This window comes from Mustela nivalis (genome assembly GCF_964662115.1).
Source record: "Mustela nivalis genome assembly, chromosome: 1".
Taxonomy (NCBI): domain Eukaryota; kingdom Metazoa; phylum Chordata; class Mammalia; order Carnivora; family Mustelidae; genus Mustela; species Mustela nivalis.
In genome coordinates this window covers 25,982,467-26,004,619 of record NC_139020.1, presented here as the reverse complement: position 1 = coordinate 26,004,619, position 22,153 = coordinate 25,982,467, and the positions used below count along the sequence as shown (strand labels likewise).

Genomic DNA, 22,153 nt, shown 5'->3' with positions numbered 1-22,153 from the left:
AAAAGGTCATCAGTTGATCAAGATAAAGGACACTGAGAAGATGGTGACATATGATGACTGCTCTCAGAAAAAGAGGAGAGAAAGACCAATGCAGAACTCTAATCTAGTTAGATCTAAATCTAGATTTAGGGACAATTTTTTTTTTCTTACCTTGCTGTTTCATTTTGTGTTCTTTTTTTCCCCATTCTTTTGTTTCTTGTTTTATTTTCCTACACTCTAACACACTCAATTCCTTTCTAGTGTCTCAGTGTAGCCAGGTCTTCTATGAGCAATAATATATGCATTTTTGCATTAGTTATTATTGAGTAGGGTCTAGTTTACTTATGAGAAATAATAATTATTTATTCCTATGTTTGGAGCAGCAGAATACATATGAAATTATTTCAGAGTATAAGTAATATCTTCCACTTATAAGTTATAGGGGATGACAACATAGTCCTAACTAAGATTTAAAATCTACAAATTTTACAAAGAACTAGTTTAATGTTATAAGGTAACAGAAATATTACTAGAAGGAATACTTGAATTCACCTTAAAATGAGTTTGGGGGTTGAATCAGGGTTTGATCAGAGAAGAACCACACAGAATAAGGAATTTTTATAAGGATTAGGTATTACACAATTATGAGAGCTGGTGAGAAAGCCCATGAAAAATCTCATCCCCTGTATCAGATGTTGTACCTGAAGTCACTACTGGTTGTCAGGGCCTATAGTCAGAAAAGAAAGCTGCACTGGAGAGAGTGGGATAGAGTAAGGATAAACTGGAGCCCATTCAGATGAACAGGAATGCACAAAGGTAAAGGAGAACTCACATCTAGTATTCACAGCCTCCGACCTGGCATAAGGGACCTGCAGAACAACCTGGTGCTGTCTGCAGCATCGCTCAAGAACGCAGCTCAAGAATTTGGAAAGACTAAAGAAGAAGATCCAACAGGACCTGGGGTGGGGTGGGGACAGGGGTGGACAACAGTTGTCAGCCTGGGGCTGCTACACATCAACAAGATGAGCTAGTGGATTCACAACAACATACGAAAGCTGCAGTAGTGTCTGGGACCCCACACTGACTTTTAGAAAGTAGAGCCCGTGATTTGCTTCCACCTTCTAAATCTCTATGCAAATTTCTCTTGTGGCCCACGGGAACCTGGGACCATACCTGAAGGATATTTAGAGAAGTGTAGTTTCAGCTTCCACCTAAGAGGAAGCAGAAAAAAAGGCACCACAACCTCTTAAACACTTCCCTAAGTATCAGTGATATTATGTGTAAATAATTTACAACATGCCTGGCACTTAACAACAGCTCAATAAGTGTTAACTGTCATTATTATATCATCATTGCCATCATTTTATCTGACCTAGATTTAGTTTTAAATTGTGGTTATCTAAATTTTTATTCATATATCTTTCACATTTTTCCCTTGATTGTGAGTTCTTAATTATAAAGATCATGTTTTATTCTTTTGTGATATGTTGGATACTAAGCACAGAATTCTATAGTTACTACATAACCTTAAATTGTCATATTTAATACCTTTGGCTCGTAGTATTAGGAATTAGAATGTTTAGATAGGGACAGAAAAAATGATGTGTGTATTAGTGATCTTACACTGAACTATATGATCCATATATGCTTCTATTCTGTTCATGGCCATATCCTTAGTGTCCAGGGCAGTACTTGGTCCAAAGCAAGGACTAAATAAACATCTGTTGAATAAATGAATATGTATGGGGTTTTGGAAAGTTTGAGACATAAACTAGAAACCCACACCTTGAATAACTGAATCGTTTTTAGGGACACAACAAAATCCTGCCCTAATCCTCCTCAATACCCAGGTCCTGATGTTGCAATATATATATATTTTAAAGATTTTATGTATTTATTTGACAGACAGAGATCACAAGTAGGCAGAGAGAGACCGGGGGGGAGGGGGAAGGAAGCAGGCTCCCCACTGAGCAGAGAGCCTGATGTGGGGTTCAATCCCAGGACCCTGAGACCATGACCTGAGCCAAAGGCAGAGGCTTTAACCCCTGAGCCACCCAGGTGCCCCTGATGTTACAGTATATTACACATAGGCTGAAACTGTAGTTGCTTCCCTCTGAAGGCTTACAACCTTTATGGGTATATAGACACATATGCACATACATAGACACAAAAGCAAAATGTTTAATTATATACCATTATATGGATAAAATAGATTTAAATTGTAATTTTAACATTTCACCATGACAATTTATAACAAGTGAGTGGCATGTGGTATCTGATTTAGAAAGCAGAGATTCCCAAGCTTAGAGATTCAAGAGTAAGATTCAAGAAAGTATTTGAAGCCAAGAAGAAGCAGCAGAAAATTCCTTGGAGGTGGGGGTGGGGGGGAAGGAGGTGGAAATTGTCATAGTTCCAGAAGAACAGGTTAACTACTGAAGCAGAGTTTTGCACTAAAAAATAGTCAATATTCTTCACATTTAAATACGCTCAGTGTCATCTTGTGAGCAAAGAGTGCCGAGAAATGACTACAGTCCTGTGTGTGGCATATCATGTGCCCTGCCTGCTGCTTCTCAGCTCTAAGTCTGCACTCGGGTGTCATGTGCACCCAAAGGGCCAAATACACAGTCAGCAGAACATGCTGAAAAGACACATATTGTGTCTAACCCTGTAGCCAAATTTATTAGAGCCCCAGACTGTAGATAACACAAAGGTCCAGCAAACCTCCTTCCCAGAATAAAAACAGTAAACTCTCAAGATTAGAACACATTAAAGAACTGTGTTGTCAATCCATAGGAGGTTTGTGGAAAATAGATGTGTATTTTACAAAACTTCTAAGCCTTTAGGTTAATTTATGTTATTTCGCTCTTACTCAACTTTAACTCATTTTAAAACTGGAAAATAAGAAGGGAAAAGGATTGTTTATCCTTTCTTATCTTCTTTTTAGATATGTGTCACCAATTTGATTCTCATTTTGAACTCTTTTGTGACCATCATGAACGGTGAGGAACACTTACAATACAGTGTTCTGTACTGTGTCCTGATTATAACATAGAATGATTCATAATAGTGACCTATTATGATATAAACCATTGTCTGAAAATTCAGTACCCAAAGCCTCAACCCGAGAAAATACAATTAGATTGCCTAAGGATAAAGCAAAAATAAATGAGACCTGGTTTGAACTTAACATCTATCAGATGTCTTGAATCCCATTGTTGGCCAGTAGAGAATCAATATGGGATGTACATAAAACAGAATCAGGCTGCACTATCAAAAATTTCCTGAGCCAGATCTGGATCCTCAAGTAGGTGGGTATTTGCTGTGTAATCTGCCTCCATTGTATGGCTTTCCCTCACGACAACTTTTTAAACCAAACTATGAAACATGAATAATGTCATTTATTTTGGATATTGGTTGATTTACATTTAGTTAATGATCTTAAACTGAAGGGAAAATCATATTTTAGGGTTTCTCTCCTATCTAGAATCCGTGGGCATGCAGAAAACATAATCTCAAACTGTTTCAGTACAATGAAAAATCTGCTCATACAGTGGATAAAATTACCTTCCTTAGGACTTATATCCTCTTGAAAGTGAATGAGAAGCCAGAATCAAGGAATGTTAAATCTAAAAGAAAATTTAGTGATCATCTAGACTTCATTTTATTTTTTTAAGTTTTTATTCAAATTCCAGTTTACAGTGTAAGACTAGTTTCAGGTGTACAATATAGTAATACAACACTTCCATACAACACCCAGTGAACATCACAAGTGTACCCTTTAATCCCCCTCACCCATTTAACCCATCCCCACCCCACCTCCCGTCTGGGAACCATCAGTTTGTTCTCTTTGGTTAAGAGTCTGTTTCTTGGTTTGCCTCTCTCTTTTCTTTTCCCTTTGCTCATTTGTTTCTTAAATTCCACATATGAATGAAATCATATGGTATTTGTCCTTCTCTGACTGACTTATTTTGCTTAACTTAATAATCTCTAGTTCTATCCCTGTCATTGCAAATGACAAAATTTCATTCTTTTGTATGGCTGAATAATATCCCATTGTGTGTGTTTGTGTGTGCGCGCACGCACACACATACCATATCCTCCTCATCCACCCATCAGTTTGGGTTGTTTTCATAATTTGGCTGCTATAGATAATGCTGCTATAAACATGGGAGTGTATGTATTTCTTTGAATCAGTGTTTTTGTATTTCTTGGGTCAATACCTAGTGGTGCAACTGCTGGACCATAAAAGTAGTTGTATTTTTACCTTTTTGAGGAAACTCCATACTGTTTTCAGGGAGGCTGCACCAGTTTGCATTCTCACTAGCAGTGCAAGAGGGTTCTCATTTTTTAACATCCTTCCCAGCACCTGTTGTTTCTTGTGTTGTTGCTTTTAGCCATCTTGACAGGTGTGAGGTGATATCCCATTGTAGTTTTGGTTTGTATTTCCCTGATGATGAGTGATGTTGAGCATCTTTTCATATGTCTGCTGGTCATCAATATGTCTTCTTTGGAAAAGAGTTTATTCACATCTTCTGCCCATTTTTTAATTAGATTATTCGGTTTTTGGGTGTTGAATTGCATAAATTCTTCATATATTTTGGATAGTAACTGTTTATTAGATTTGTCATTTGCAAATATCTTCTTCCATTCCATAGGTTGCCTTTTGGTTTTGCTGATTGCTTCCTTCACCCTGCAGAAGCTTTATATTTTGATGAAGTCCCAACAGCCTATTTTTGGTTTTGTTTTCCTTGACTCAAGAGACAAATCTGGAAAAAAGTTGCTAACACAGACTGCCTGTGTCTCACATTTAGGTCTTTAATCCATTTTGAATTAAAAAAGTGGTCCAGTTTCATTCTTTTGAATGTTGTTGTCCACTTTTCCCAATACCATTTGTTGAAGAGATTTTTCCCCCATTGGATGTTCCTTCTTGTTTTGTTGAAGATTAACTGTCCATACAGTTTCATTTTAGACATGAATAAACTAAGAACCTACAAAGTTCAGAGAGCTGCCCTCGGTCACACAGGCCATGAGGAGCAAAGAAAGAGCAAGATTCCTTAGGAATACGGGAGAGTGATTTTTCCAGTAGACCTCAAATGCTGGAATAAGGAGCCATTCAGTTTAAAACAGGCCCTTTTGGTGGGAGTTACTGGGAGTTGGGCAGTTTGTGAAGACTAGACCAATGACAAAAGTGAATTTCTTTTAAAAAGTAGCATTTCTTTCTTTTTTTTTTTTTTTATTTATTTATTTTTTTTTTTTAAAGATTTTGTTTATTTATTTGACAGAGAGAGAGATCACAAATGGGCAGAGAGACAGACAGAGAGAGAGAGATGAGGAGAAGCAGGCTCCCTGCTGAGCAGAGAACCCAATGCGGGACTCGATCCCAGGCCCCTGGGATCATGACCTGAGCCGAAGGCAGAGGCTTAACCCACTGAGCCACCCAGGCGCCCCTAGCATTTCTTTCTTATTCTTTTTTCATGACTTTTCTTCCCTTACATACTGTGTTCAATATGACTACAAGTTATTCAATGGGAAGACTTTCCAGTTCCCTGGGTGGGAAGTAAAGTCAGATGCACATACCCCCCAAACTAGCTAGGTTGATATATATTTGGCAGCTAGTGGATTTTAGAAAGATAGGAAAGCATAAATCAATTTCTCCTGCAATCTAATCAACTCGTTGTTGTTTTTTTTTTTTTTTACACTGTTGAGTTTTTGCTCTGCTAACCCTTCATCATAAAAGCTTTCACTAAGCAAAAGTGAAAGTTGTGTTTTCTTTAGTTTTAGCTTCTCCTTCCCTTTTCTATCATTTGGTCTATAAATATAGTCTAAAACTACTGAAAATGATTTCACTCTTCAATCAATTATACTACACTGAGTAACCATTTATAAACCTCCTTGTATAAGTTTTTCTCTAAACTGTATGTTAAAAATGGATGAGTTGGGTGAAAAGTTAAAAATGGATGAGTTGGGTGAAAAGTTAAGATCATTTTAATTATGGTTAAAACATCTATAAAAGTTTAACCTATTTATATTTCCCTCAACTGTGCATGAGAGTACTTGTCAACCCACCAGACATTCACAATTTCACATTAACGCTGTATAATTTCCATCATGAATGGCTGACCTATTTTCCTTTATTTCATGACATCTCATTCTTTCTCATATCTTTTGCCCATTTTTCCAAATGTCTATCATAAAGGATGAATTAAATATATTACTCTGTAGACATTTAATAAAATAATGGGCAGTCATTTCATTACTAAAAGTCAGACAATTCTATATGACCTAGTATTAGAAAACCTCCAATATATATTGTTAAATTTTTTTAAAAGATGTCAAATGGGCAAAATGGGTGAAGGGGCGTGGTCATCTATATGTCAGGTTTCCAGGTTTCCAGTTATGGAATGAATTAGTAATAGGGATAAAAGGTATGGCATAGAGAATATAGTCAACGGTATTATAATTAATTACATTGAGTGGTGGCTGATGGTAGCTACATTTATGGTGAGCATAGCATAGTACAGACTTGTCAAATCACTATGTTGTATACCTGAAACTGACATAAAATTGTGTATCAACTATACTTCAATTTTTAAAAATGAAAAAAGGGGGCCAATAGTGTATATAACATGCTAACATTAATTTTCTCAGAAAGATATATACATCCATACTTGTACATGTAGAGAATAGCTCAGGAATGATACATAGAAAACAAGAAAACAAGGTTACTTCTGAGAAGGTGTATGATGGATTTACAGACAGGTTAAGGAGAACAACTTTCTTTTATACAATAGTCATTTGGTAACTTTTTTTGGGGTTTTTACTATACATATGTGTTAGCAATTTAAATTAAAAAATAGTAATGTCTGAAAACTGAAAAAAGTGGAAATAGTAAGTAAGGCAGGGTGAAATCAAAAAGCTGTCAGTGGGGCGCCTGGGTGGCTCAGTAGGTTAAAGCCTCTGCCTTCAGCTCAGGTCATGATCTCAGGGTCCTGGGATGGAGCCCCGCATCGAGCTCTCTGCTCAGTAGGGAGTCTGCTCCCCTCCCCCCTCTCTGCCTGCCTCTCTGCCTGCCTCTCTGCCTGCCTCTCTGCCTACTCGTAATCTCCATCTGTCAAATAAATAAATAAAATCTTTAAAAAAAAAAAAAAAAGCTGTCAGTGAATCACTCCCCAAACAGCCATGAGAAGCTGAACACACCATTGTTGGTTTTAACTGTCAATGAACAGCCAGAGGGCAACATGATCAAGACCTGCTGTGTTGGCATCTACCTCCTTGGGTGACTGGTAATTCCATTTTTTTTCCCTGGTAGACTCTCCCTCTCCCTTGAAGGAACCCTGAGGCACAGAAGTAGCACAAAGCGTTTTTGGAAGGACAGTTAGTAGTGAGTCTTCCTCAGAGAGGCAAAATACAAAACAAAAACAAACAAAACCTAACTCACAGGTGATAATTCTTATCACTGAGTTCCTAGAAATCATGTAACACTCTGGATTATATTCTCCAGAAGAAAACATCAGAATTGGAATATGAATTATATTTTTATATTTTTATAACAACAGAAGTAAATAAGACTTATAAAGAATTTCAACCAGGAATGAAAAATTAAATCTCCTATAATCCCACTTTACAGATAAACCAAAATGTAGGGGTGCCTGGGTGGCTCAGTGGGTTAAGCCACTGCCTTCATCTCATGTCATGAGCTCAGGGTCCTAGGATCAAGTTCCGTATCAGGCTCTCTGCTCAGCAGGAAGCCTGCTTCCCTCTCTCTCTGCCTGCCTCTCTGCCTACTTATGATCTCTCTCTTATCAAATAAATAAATAAATAAAATGTTTTTTAAAATGCAGATAAACCAAAATGTTAATATTTTGATTTTTTAATAGAAATGCATACATTGCATATTTTATATGCTCTGTATATTTTTTAAATTTTTAAAAACTTTACACATACATAATTTATATTTATATAAATATATATATGTTATATATAATATATATATTTAATATATTTACTGCATTTATTTTTACATACTTGGAATAGTGCTTTTAAAAACATTTCTATAAATAGATAAAATGAGTTATCTCACGAATAATTTCAGAGAAAGCATTTTATATTGATGTCCACAGTATTTAGGATTATTCTATTCTCTGCAAGTGTGATTATTGAGTTATCTTGTCTTGGACATTGTTCGACAAGTTTTGATATTAGGTTATACTAGCTTTGTAAAAGCAATTACTGGTGTGTGTGTGTGTGTGTGTGTGTGTGTGTGTGTGTGTGTGTAAAGCAATTTAAAGGGTACTGCAACTAAAGTTTGAGTATAATTTTATACAACACTGTCTGGGCCCAGAACCTTTTGTGGAGGTAGTTGACAGATTTTAAAACTTCTCCCATGTCCCAGGGTTATTGTTATATTTAGTTATCTATTCCTCCTTGTCTTCATTTTAATTATACATATTTACCCATAAACTATCCAATTCAAGGAAATTGTCAAATGTGTATTTTTAATCTCCTCTTCAATTTTCATACATGCCTTCTGATTTTCAAAATTTGTGGGGATGAATTGCTTTCCTTATTTTTTTTTACCTGATTGCAACTGTATATTTAGCTGACTTTTTTTTAGAGCCAACTCTTGAAGTTGCTTACTTACAATTAACAACTTACTTAGACTTAGAATTCTACTCTTTGATGTTTTCTGATTCTTTTATCTTTATCACTCACTTCTTCCTAAGTATTAATTTTCCAGATTCATGAGTTGAACGTTTATTTATGTTCCTTCTTTTATTTTTAAATAATGAAGGCAGTTAGAAATAGATTGCATTATTGATGCATATTACCCGTTATTTCATAAAACAAGGATCTATTATATAATCTCTGAAGCCTTTAAAACATTTACAACTTAAAAATTATACTTGAAGGCACATAAAAATGTAGTAGCCATATTGATTACAGAAAAATGTCTTAAGTGCTATAAACATATGGAAAGTATAAATCATAACGCTAATAAATTTGACCATATAAAATGAATGTAACAAAGATAAATAATAAGATAATGAATTATCAGAAATTTTACCTTCTAAGACTTTAGAAGAACATTTGGAGATAAACTTTACCATAGCAAACAAAGTTCTTTACTATATCCATTAATAGTGGATATAGATAATTTCTTCAATAACAACAAAAAATATCACTGGAAGTGATTTTCTACCTCCCATCCCCACACTTCTTACTGCACAATGTTAATTCAGCTTTGAAAATAAAAATAATGATATAAAGGTGACTTGACAATTGTGATTGAATGAATAAAACACCAATGTCCCCTTTGTTGAAATATAACTATGAAGGTTTTAATAAAACTATTGGCTATAAACTGTCAACTCATCATGTGAATCTGGAGCCAAGAGCAGCAGTATGAAGTTATGTTTATTTGTTGGAAGGCATTCAACATAATCCACTCAGGTTTTAATGAGCAAATAAAGGTGGCAAAAATTTAACTACAGGATTTTATTTGGTAATATTAAATAATCAGATTAACCAAATGGGTCATTGCGAGAAATAATTTGTGCTGTTGCTATTTATATACATACATTTTGTATCTACTTTCTTTTTTTTAATATATATTTTTTTAATTTATTTTGACAGAGAGATCACAAGTAGGCAGAGATGCCGGCAGAGAGAGAAGGGGTAGCAGGCTCCCTGCTGAGCAGAGAGCCTAATGCAGGGCTCGATCCCAAGACCCTGAGACCATGACCTGAGCCGAAGGCAGAGGCTTGAACCCACTGAGCCACCCAGGCACCCCTTGTATCTAGTTTCTTAATTGGACGGAGGTCATATAAACCACTGAGTTTCTACTCTATGAGCAGGCATTTTCAAAACACATTTTAAAGGAATATCTTTTCTTCTGGGTATGAAATGGATGGGAAGCAAAAATTTTTTTTAAGTTTTTTTTGTTGTTTTATTTTTTGTTGTGTTTTGTGTTTCCATTTACCCCATCCCCCCTACCCTTCTCCCCTTCAGCAACCCTCTGTTTCTTCCTATGATTAAGAGTCTCTTATGGTATGTCTCCTTCTCTGGTTTCATCTTGGGTTTTTTTTTCCACTCTTCCCCTATGATCCTGTTTTGTTTCTTAAAATCCACATATGAGTGAGATCATATGATAATTGTCGTTCTCTGATTGACTTATTTCATTTAGCATAATACCCTCTAGCTCCATCCACATCTTTGCATATGGCAAGATTTTTCTTTTTTTTTTTTAAACATTTTATTTAATTGACAGAGAGAGAGATACAGTGAGAGGAACACAAGCAGGGGGAGTGGGAGAGAAAGGAGCAGGCTTTACACTGAGCAAGGAGCCCAATGTGGGGCTCAATCCCAGGACCCCAGGATCATGGCCTGAGCCAAAGGCAGACACATAATGACTGAGCCACCCAGCTGCCCACAAATGGCAAGATTTTATTTCCTTTCTGGTGACTGAGTAGTATTTCATTGTATATATATACCACATCTTTATCCATTTATCTGTCAGTGAACATCTGGGCACTTTCCATAGTTTGGCTATCGTAGACACTGCTGCTATAAACATTGTGGTGAGGTGCCCCTCTGGATCACTACATTTGTATTTTTGGAGTAAATGCTCACTAATGTAATTGCTGGGTCACAGGGTAGCTCTATTTTCAACTTTTTTTTTTTATTATTTATTTTCAGCATAACAGTATTCATTGTTCTTGCACCACACCCAGTGCTCTATGCAATCAGTGCCCTCTCCAATACCCACCACCTGGTTCCCCCAACCTCCCACCCCCTGCCCCTTCAAAACCCTCAGATTGTTTTTCAGAGTCCTTGGTCTCTCATGGTTCACCTCCCCTTCCAATTTCCCCCAACTCCCTTCTCCTCTCCATCTCCCTTGGCCTCCATGCTATTTGTTATGCTCCACAAATAAGTGAAACCATATGATAATTGACTCTCTCTGCTTGACTTATTTCACTCAGCATAATCTCTTCCAGTCCCATCCATGTTGCTACAAAAGTTGGGTATTCATCCTTTCTGATGGAGGCATAATACTCCATAGTGTATATGTGGAGGCATAATACTCCACATCTTCCTTATCCATTCGTCCGTTGAAGGGCATCTTGGTTCTTTCCACAGTTTGGCGACCGTGGCCATTGCTGCTATGAACATTGGGGTACATATGGCCCTTCTTTTCACTACATCTGTATCTTTGGGGTAAATACCCAGTAGTGCAATTGCAGGGTCATAGGGAAGCTCTATTTTTAATTTCGTGAGGAATCTCCATACTGTTTTCCAAAGTGGCTGCACCAACTTGCATTCCCACCAATAGTGTAAGAGGGTTCCCCTTTCTCCACATCCCCTCCAACTCATGTTGTTTCCTGTCTTGCTAATTTTGGCCATTCTAAGTGGTGTAAGGTGGTATCTCAATGTGGTTTTAATTTGAATCTCCCTGATGACTAGTGATGATGAACATTTTTTCATGTGTCTAATAGCCATTTGTATGTCTTCATTGGAGAAGTCTCTGTTCATATCTTCTGCCCATTTTTTTATATGATTATCTGTTTTGTGTGTGTTGAGTTTGAGGAGTTCTTTATAGATCCTGGATATCAACCTTTTGTCTGTACTGTCATTTGTAAATATCTTCTCCCATTCCGTGGGTTGCCTCTTTGTTTTGTTGACTGTTTCCTTTGCTGTGCAGAAGCTTTTGATTTTGATGAAGTCAGATGGGAAGCAAAATTTAACATGAAATAAGAGAACTTCTGATAAAAATACATAGATTAATTTGGATCCTCTTAATTTTTCCTTCTTTTATTTTTTTAAAAGATTTTATTTATTTATTCAACAGAGAGAAACATAGCAAGAGAGGGAACACAGCAGAGGGAGTGGGAGAGAAAGAACCAGTCCCAACACGAAGCAGGGAGCCTGATACAGGGTTCAATCCCAGGCTTAATGACTGAGCCACCCAGGCACCTTAACTTTTCTTTCTTTTAAACAAGCATTGATTCTTGTGAGTTGATAGAAAAATTTGAAGAACAACCTATTTTTAGTCAAAGAATCACAATTATATCTTATAATATTCCTGAGATTAGGAAATGTGTACTGCCCTAATATGTAATATTAGATAGAGGAAATACAAACATTAATAGTCTTTTCCTAGATTTTTCTGTTCCTACCCTCAGGAATTAAAAGAAATTTATTAAAAGTTGTTTACATTAATCTCAGGACCTGGACAGTATTGCAGAAATGCATATAATGGACAAGCAATCATTAAATGCCAAAACAGTTGTTTGCTATTTTTACTCAGAATTTCTAAAACATCTAAATCATCAAATGTGAAACAAGAATGTTATTTAAACCAGGAGGGAGTGTCACTTCTTTCTAATGCCCTTGTCAAACAATTACTCTAAAATAGTACAACATGTAATTCTGAAATATCATAGAGTAATAAGAGACATTCAAATCCTGCAATGCAATTTGGTTTTTGCTTCCAGTCATGACTTCCTTTTCCATGGCCCTTGGTTTAGTTTCTTAACTCATATATGTGCAAATTGATAAATTTTCTTAGATAATAAAAATAAAAAGAAATGCATAGTACAATAAAGAAAGTGGGAAAGAATTACACATATTTACCCAAGTACACTTAGTTTATATACAAACTGTTTGAATTACAATTTTTTTACTAAATTTCAGAGAAGTGTGGGATCTACAGACTAGAAACTAAACCCTATCAAGAATTTGTCTCATAACAGGTAGAAGATGTGGTAAGTAGCGTAGAAGACAAATGGTTGTTTGGTGCAGCACAAAGTATAATGTTGACACACACATGCTAACTGCAGTTATCTGAGGTGTGATAGCTAGTGAAGTAAATTCAAGAAAACAGTTATCTTTAATCTTCTAGCAAATCTTCAAAACCATTAGAAAGGAACTGAAATTCATACTGTAAGTCACCTATGTTCATTTTGTTTAAAAACAATGTTGTGTAGGGATTTTAAAACAGAAATTTTTACAGTAACATCTAAACCTAATTATTAGGATTTCTAGTATTGTCCAAAGAAGATCAGATTTCTGACCTGACCACTACCATAAAAGAAACTCACTTTAGTGGAATCTTTGATATCTTCCTCTTCTTAATATCCTTTAGTAAATTCCTCTGCAAAAAAAAAAAAAATAAATAAAATAAAATCTTTCTCCAAGGGTTCCAGAGGGGAGGGAGATGGGTAGATGAGTTAGACCAGTAAGCTGTCTGACTTTTCAACTCTGGGTAACTAGTAGGTTAGCGGTACCTTTAACAGATAGACCATTCACAAAAAGTAAAAGCATGCTGGGGAACATAATATCATCAATTTTACAAGTACCATTTTGGGGTATTCCTGAGAGATCCAGCAAGAGGTGATGACGGACAAGTGTAAACACAGTACTCAAGCTCAGGATGTACCTCTGGGTGTCATCTCCTTACAAATAATGGTTGAAGTCAATGGGCATATAAAAACAAAGAGTGAAGGAGAGAAATTTGGTAAAATCTGTATAAGATCTCTCCTGAGAGTAAGAGTTGATAGGAAAAGAAAAATTAAACAAAAGGAATGGAAGTCTGAAGAAATGAAATTTTCTAGAATGCAGAGGCAATCAAGGTACAGTTGAGGAGGTAATGTTGAAGGAATATGCCATTTGGAGTACTACCTTCAGATCCAGGAAGGCAGGGCCCCTCACACCACTGAGAGCCCTTGAACTACAAGCACATTCACACAACACCGAGATAAAGAAGGCACAGCAACTCCTTCTCTCAGGATTCTCTAAAGATGAGGTCAGTGCCCCCAAACATTGGCTTTAATAACCCCAGATCATTTCTGATTATGGCTCTATGTGCTCTAAAAAAAGGCATTTGAATTCCAGTGATGTCAAAGTCTATGGGTTGTGCTACCACCAAAGATGGAATGGGATGTTGGGAGGATCTGAGTGACAGAAGAGCTTAGGAAAGGAAAAATCAGACAAATCAATTGACTTTTCAAATCTTTTCACTCAGATCTCATGAAAACAATAAATTCTTACATTATAAAATGTGGTTTCAAAGTGAGGCCAAATATCCATTTTCTTCTTCATTACACTTTGTATGAGATACTTAAAAATTCGTGCTGTATTTGTAGAAGTTCTAATAGTAATTAAGCAACATCTGACAATATTTCACAATTTATACTCTTTTAAATTTACATATAAGTAGGTATAAAACTAATATGCTTGAACAGTAATATTAATTTTCACATTCACAGCTAGAAAATGAATTCTAAAATGATTAAATTGCATTTTATAGAAAATTTTAAAATTTTAATTTTCCAAATACAAAAACAAAATTATTAGATTTAAATATATTTTTCCTTAAAATGTTCAGACTTATTATCTTATGACCTTCTCTTCGCAGTCAATAGACTTCACAGTCAATAGAATAAAAATATATTTAACATATATAAAAATAATTTTAATTTTTTTCTTTTATTGATTTTTAATACTTTTATTAAGATATATTCAAATTTTATAGATTTTGTACATAATTTCATTTAATTTTTTTATAAGAAAGAACAAGAACCATATGATACTCTCAATAGATGCTGAAAAAGCATTTGACAAAGTACAGCATCCCTTCCTGATCAAAACTCTTCAAAGTGTAGGGATAGAAGGCACATATCTCTTTGATATTGGGAATGAGTACAAGTTGATATCTTGATAGAAATAGAAAACAGAAAAGCAGATAAAAGAAAGATTAAAAATACTAAAAGAAAGAAGAAATAAAAAATCTTCAGAAGAGGATTACTCAAATTCTTTTTTTAAATTATTTATTTATTTATTAGACACAGAGAGAGAGATCGCAGGTAGGCAGAGAGGCAGGCAGAGAGAGAGAGGAGGAGGCAGGCTCCCCGCTGAGAAGACAGCCCAATATGGGGCTCAATCCCAGGACCCTGAGATCATGACCTGAGCCGAAGGCAGAGGCTTTAACCCCCTGAGCCACCCAGGTGCCCTGGATTACTCAAATTCTTAAAAATAAGAAATTTTTTAAAAAATGAGCTGACTCCTGCAGAGCATGATTTACATAAAGCTTATAAAAAGAACATTACAAAATTTTTATTTTAAAAAGTTATCATTACTGATCCCAACAATGGGAACAAGCAATATCGTTATTCTTAATCAAATTCCCTGGGACAGGTTAAGCAAAATTGCCCAACTTCGAACCATTTAATAAAGATTTCATTACTGATCAAAACAACAACATTGAGAAAAAGAATTTTCATATCAGATGTGCATCAAATGCAACTCTGGCCTGCTATTTAGAAGATAACAGAAATTAAATTCATAAAAACAAGAAACTGAGAAAGGAAAAATAAAACCTCTAGTTATTATGCTTATTAGATTATGATTCTGGAAAACACCTATCTCATCACTCTCATTGTATGAAAATGGTTCCGGTTAAACATGATCTCACTCAAATTAAAATCTGATTTTTGGATGAACAAAGTAGAAAATTTATTATTTTATCAGACACCAAAATTATATCAAATGAAGAAAGGAAATACATAAGTTGAATGTTCTATTTCAGGTTGTTGTTACATGTTTTACAAGCCATTTTTGAGATTCATTGTGGCTGAAGTTGTTACTGGAAACACTTCAGTTTTCCATTAGAATACAAAACTTCACTTTACATAGAAAAAAGCACATGCTCAATTACAAGAACTAATATAAAAGGGGCTAAAAAACAGCAAATGATCAATAGTGTTAAACAAATATAAATGTAAAGTATACTATGATGTTCTTAAAGAACATGTTATTTGGCAATAATTAATCCTAATGATTCTTTTCAAAGAACAATGATTACAGAAAATAACAGAAATCTGGTTTAGTACAAATTATGTCAAAATTGGTGTTATAGTAGCCAAACATGTACAATATATTTCTTTAAATATTATTATCACTTAGAGGAATTAAAATCAGATGATTAACTTAGTGGATAATAAAGTGAGAGAAGAAATTTTACACAAAATTAAAAGTAAGTACTATTTACCAGTTCAGCCAGATTGCTCAGGAAAATAAGAACCCAAGCTGAAAATGACATTTATTATGTGTATCACAAAATTATCAGGGAAGAAAACAAGGAGGTTGAAATTAATGAGTATTTTAATGTTTTTACACTTGTTATTTTAAAAAGTACACATTTTTATTTAAATGAAGAACTGAAAAAACAGCTGGCATTTTAAAGCCTTGAATAAAAAGATTATGGAGGACAACATTATGAAAATGTTACTAGAATAACTGATTAAGAAAGAGGCTTTACAACCTAGCATGTTTGGCTGATAATCCTGAAACATTCTTATGACATGTGCAGCACATAGTTTGAATTTGTTATCGGAACACCTCAAGTGGACTCAAAGAAATGAAATACTTTGGAAGAATTTGAAATTTATATGGGCTATTTTCTTCATCTGGCTAAAAATGTAATACCTTGAAGAAAGGTATCAATTTTACAAACATTCTTGGAGGCATTATAAGAATGCTAAGTACTGTTAAAAATATCCAAAATTGGGGCTCCTGGGTGATTCAGTGGGTTAAAAGCCTCTGCCTTTGCCTCAGGTTATGATCTCAGGGTCCTGGGATCAAGCCCTGCATCAGGCTCTCTGCTCAGCAGGGAGCCTGCTTCCCTTCCTCTCTCTCTGCCTGCCTCTCAGTCTACTTGTAATCTCTGTCAAATAATTAAATAAAATCTTTTAAAAAAAATCCAAAATTAAAATTGCACATGGAAAAATAAATAAAACAGCCAAAGAACTTCAAGCTAAAGGAAAATTTGGTCTTTCATTAAAAGATGCAAGAATGTTGAACTTGCATAATTCAAAATTATTTGATATTAACTGTTGAAAGCTATTAATATTTTCTTAAAAATTACAAAAATGAAAGTATATGTTTATTTCACTTTTAAAAGGATTAAAATTTACATTTTTAAAGGTTTACAGAGAATGTTCTTCCATACCAAAAGAAATTGCCTATGAAATATATAATAAAAATGTTTTCCAATATAATGTAACTAGAATAAGGAAATTTTTTTGCACGACTATGTAGGAAATAATATAGATAGATAGATAATCCCCAAACTAATGTTAATAGAAACTAATTTCTAGTCATTACCGATCAAATCATACTCCCAAATTTGCTGTCTTCTGAATTCTTCATAATATCCCAGCACAAAAGATTTGAAAGAAAAAAAATTTAGTAAATATTCCATCAATCTAATTATTACTTTAAGAGATAATGGAAAGCGCTATATAAATGATACAGATTTATATGAGGAAATTAAAATACGGTAGTATCCGAAATAATAAGTTGTTAATTGTGATCTCATAATGTTTTAATACAGGGAACATGAAGGGACCCCATGAAAGAAAGCCATTTCTTTCTCTTTGCTCCTTTCCTGCTTCTATTTTTTCTAGGATCTGCACTGTCCCCCACTTTACAAATGTCTTAAGGTATGCACTCCTTGTAAAGGTGAAGGAATTAATGATTTTGTTAGAGTCTTCCAGCATAATAAATGACATCTAAGGCATGACCAGGGGAGGTTGTCATGTACTCATGAATGCTCTCCAAGATCACTGACTCCAAACATCTTGATACCAAGATCCCCGGCTCTGGGGCATAAGTGATTTATAGATTACATCTGAGCACTTGTCCTTGTTCAACCAGTTCCTGAATGCCTGAAAAGACACATATACTAGACCACCATCCTCAATTAAAACTCGAGACCTCCAAATGAAGACAAGACTCATGTTCCTTTTCCTTTCTGAGTCTCCCAGGTGCTCTGTCAGTATCTGCTCTTTATCTTCCATAAACTCTGCTCTTCCTTCCTCTCACATTTGATTTCCATCCTCCATAAAGCCAAGGACTCTCTTGGCTGGTCCTGTGGGACACACTCTGGGCCTTCAGACATGGACTGCCTGAACCTCATCATAATATAAAAAAATTTTAGTTTATTTCTCCATCTTAGTTTTATGAATTTGTTGACCATTCTATTAGCTACTGACTCAACAAAATAAAGCTCCTCCAAATTAAAATAACATTAATCAGAAAAAATATTTTGGCATTGATGTTAGTACAACATAAGTTCCGTGAAATAACTAGTGAATTTCCTAAAAAGGTGTGAAAATTAATTTTATGCAATTAGTATGAAATTTATGATTTATGAATATCCTGATTTTATTCTCATCCAAACATCACTGCCCAACAACAAAACATGCAAATAAGTGCAGTATTTAAATTCACTCATCTTGGGGTGTCTGGGTGGCTCAGTGGGTTAGAGCCTCTGCCTTCTGCTCAGGTCATGATCTCAGGATCCTGAGATCAAGCCCTGCATCGGGCTCTCTACTCCCCAGGGAGCCTGCTTCCTCCTCTCTCTGCCTGCCTCTCTGCCTACTTGTGATCTCTGTCTGCCAAATAAATAAATAAAATCTTTTTAAAAAATAAAAAATAAAAATAAATTCATTCATCTTTGGTATTTTGCCAACTTTCAGTCATAAAATACCACAGATATGCACATTTATTATTTTGTTATGAAGGTATATTTGTCAGGATAAAAAAATAAACTATATTTTATTTAATATTTTAACTATATATATGTGTGTGTGTGTGTATATAGCTTGTATCTTTTTAATAATTAGACTCATGGCATGTGGGCCTCCATTTGTATATTCCCCAGAGTTGAAAATGGGTTTTTTTAGGATTTGTAGAGTCTCAAAATGTTAATAGAAGGCCAAATCACTGGTTTCCCTTAAAAAAAAAAAAAAAGTTATTTGCATTTTGATTTGAAAACTAAGTCAGATTGAAAAAGTGAAAGAAGACATTTGTGCTCTAGGTAGAGTAAGACTAGAAGACTAGCCTTGACCTTGCCCATAAAAGCCAGGTGACTTCTTATATACATTTTTTTTTGGAGAGAGGGGAGGTTTCTCCAAGTATGTTCATCTGGATCCCAATAGAAAATACATTTAAATTAGGGTTAGTTCAAGGAAGGTTAACAGAAAACTACTTGCAAAAGTGAAGACTATATAGCAAATGACAAGAACGCAGTACCTTAGGGAAGAGCTTTTAATACACCTAGGCTCAAAGGGCTACCTTGAAAAGAAGAAATTTCAGTAGGTAGAAACCACCCAAAGGAACCCACAGGACTAAATCCAGGGGAATAAGTAGAACTCAATTCTCTCTCTTTCTTCCCTCATATTTTTGGTGATACTTTCATCAGATGAAAACAATTATAAACCAGAAGGCAAGAGAGCTCCTTGATGTAATCCATATAGATTATCTTCTCAGGACATAGATTAGGGTAAAGAAGGACAGAGAGTAGATCTAGTGGGTGAAAAAAGAAGTTACCTGGTATAGTATATCTTTTCTCCCCTTAGAGTCCATTCTTATTCTCCATCTCTTTGACTTTGTATTCCCCACATAGGAGACATACAAATATCACCAGGTACCATATTATTGTGGTGATAATAATTTGGCCGTATACCCAACTTAAAACCTAAAATATTAACTAAAACTCAAATTCTTCATGTAAAAAATGAAAGGAAATAAGTGCAGGGGTAATTTAACATTAAAATAGCTGCTACATTGTGCTTCAATAGCTGACTCTGACTTCTATAGCTGAGTTAATAAACATAATTCTTTACCTCACAACCTATTCCATGTTCCCTTATACTGTCAGCAACTCAGCTCAGACCACTCTTGACACTTACTGTTACTGAGATCATGATTTATGTGCAGAAAGTTTATTTGGACATGCCCAACATCAACAGTTATGAAGTGAAGAAGCAGAACTGGGTGGAGGAAGAGTCTAAACAGTGACAGTCTCAACAAAGACCATAGCTTATTCCATAGCTAACTTTAGAGAGGGACCGTTCTTTAGAGATGCTCTATGTTGTGGCATTGGGGCAGACCTTAATGCCTCTGTATGACCAACTATTGAACTGAGCTATCTCTAGGAAGAGGGCATAACTTTAGGCAGGTAGAATCCCTTCAGCTAAAACAAAGCCTTGGACAAGAACTCAATTGAGAACAGTTGGTTGCCAAGTCTCCCAGGAGCAGAAGAAATGAACATTTCAGTCTTAGAAGATATTCATTGGATTATGATCTCTATGCAGCCACACTGTCAAAACCACCTTGGGAGCCATTGCCTACTTAAAACTGATGTTGATATAACAATTATATCTACCAGTAAACCAGGTTCATTCTTTTTCCTTCTGCATGGTAAAGAAATAAAGCAGGTACCATGTTCAACTGATTCATCCATTGTGCTGTTTACTGTGTCTACCAAAGTAGCTTGGCTTGGGCTTAGTCTATTATATACTGCCTTCATGTTATAAACTAATGCTGCTGTTCATATCCAAATTTTATACTTGGGCTGATTCTGGATAACATATAACTAACTCATCTTGGATAATCTGATTCACATAATCACAGGATTTTACAAGGCCAAGCATCTACTTTCTACCACAGTCCAGTGACAAACTAGAAACAGTTGATAGAAGAATATGGAGGGTATTGCATCATTCCTAAACTGTAGCTGCCTGAGCTGTGATTTCTCTTGAGTTTGGAAGAGTCTCATATGATATTGTGTCTGTCACAATATGCTTGAAAAAAAATCATGGGGTACGTTAGGTTTTTAGTTCCAAATTTTAAAGTGGCTTAACACTAAACGAGGCTTGTTTCAGAGCTCTTGATAATTCAAGACATGAATCAATACTATTATCTTTACTGGTCTGGATAAGTAAATGGGTTAAAAGAAAGAAGATGATGTAGAATATATTGCCTCCCAAATCCAAAAAGATTCACCAAGCTGTTTCTTTTTCACTAGGTTGGATGGAAAATTTTGTTTCATTGTTTAGAAGAACTATCTTACCATGAACCCCTAAAAATTTCACTGATATGGCATACAACTGAACTTTTTCAGCATTTGTCTCTGTTCTCTGGCACACATATAGCTTACTTAAACATTTATGGTGCTTATTATTTTTTATTCACAATTTTCAATTAGCACAATGTGTTTGATGTAAAGAATTGAGATGATTTTCCACACCCAGCTCATACCCCAGACTGAATCTAAATCTGCATTTTAAGGATTCCCAGGTGATTCACGTGTACATTAAAATTTGAGAAGCACTGCCCCAGTCTACACCATGTAAGACAGTAGATTTGACACAGCCTTGGGACAAAACAGGATAAGTAGCTTTTGTCCTACTACGGAAATACCCCATTTCCATCCCATCCTTCCCCACCCTGGTCCTTATCTCGGCGTGAAATAATTAGGAAGGTTAAGTATTTCATTGATGTTTACAATCAAACCCTGTTGGTCTTTAGAATTACATGCCCTATGAATTCAAGAGATGAAGGATTCCTTCAAAACTGCCAAAAGGACTTCTGGATCTCCACAGGGTTCATAATCGTCTGTTCGTAGCTGATATTTTCACTTTTCCTACACATACATCCCTAAAGCTATAAATTGAATCCAAGAAATCAAATAATTTTATAATCACTACCATTGCCATGACTACTAAGTGTCACAGCCACCTGATCTCCCTCTATCTATGCTTTCATCTAATGATTTGATTTGATTAATTATAATGCCATGCTATGCCATGGACCACCCAGGCCTCATCTCATTTGGCAAAGAGCTATTATCGCTGTGATTTTTCCACGTGTGAATGATTCCATTCTAGAATTCCATTTGAGAATCTGTTTCCTGGAGCTCTTTCCTGAAACAATTACACTATTAGTCAAGACCAAATACGGTTAATCTACCCTCAGTATGGTTCCAGTAAGGAATACTCTATCTAGGATATTTTGAAAAAGGCTGAAAAGGAAACCACAAGGGGACACTGCATTACCCTAGGCCTAGTAACAGTGGACTGTGAACATGTCTGGGCAGGAAAAAGGAAGGTAGTAGAGTTATTATCAGAAGCCAGAAGTGGGGAGTGTTATAGAAAAGACCATCTTGAAAGAATTAGTAACTTTCAGTTAAGTGTCACAGAAAGCACATAAGCATTGTGGGCACAGGGTTGAATAATATTCTGACCCCTTAATTGTCCTGCCCTCTTATTTACTTTTAGGGCTTTTCCACAAGGAGCCAATGGACAAAAGAACCCATTAATGTATATTATTT

General features: G+C 35.4%; 1 pseudogene across 1 annotated transcript in view; it reads left to right on the top strand.

Annotated features, from left to right (window-relative positions):
• The first annotated feature begins 785 nt into the window (after window positions 1-785).
• Window positions 786-22,153, top strand: part of LOC309873120 (growth hormone-inducible transmembrane protein-like) — a 59,729-nt pseudogene continuing 38,361 nt past the window's right edge. The window contains exons 1-2 of the transcript in view: window positions 786-941; window positions 2,924-2,978. The product of the transcript in view is annotated as a growth hormone-inducible transmembrane protein-like (transcript). The remainder of the gene's footprint in view (window positions 942-2,923; window positions 2,979-22,153) is intronic.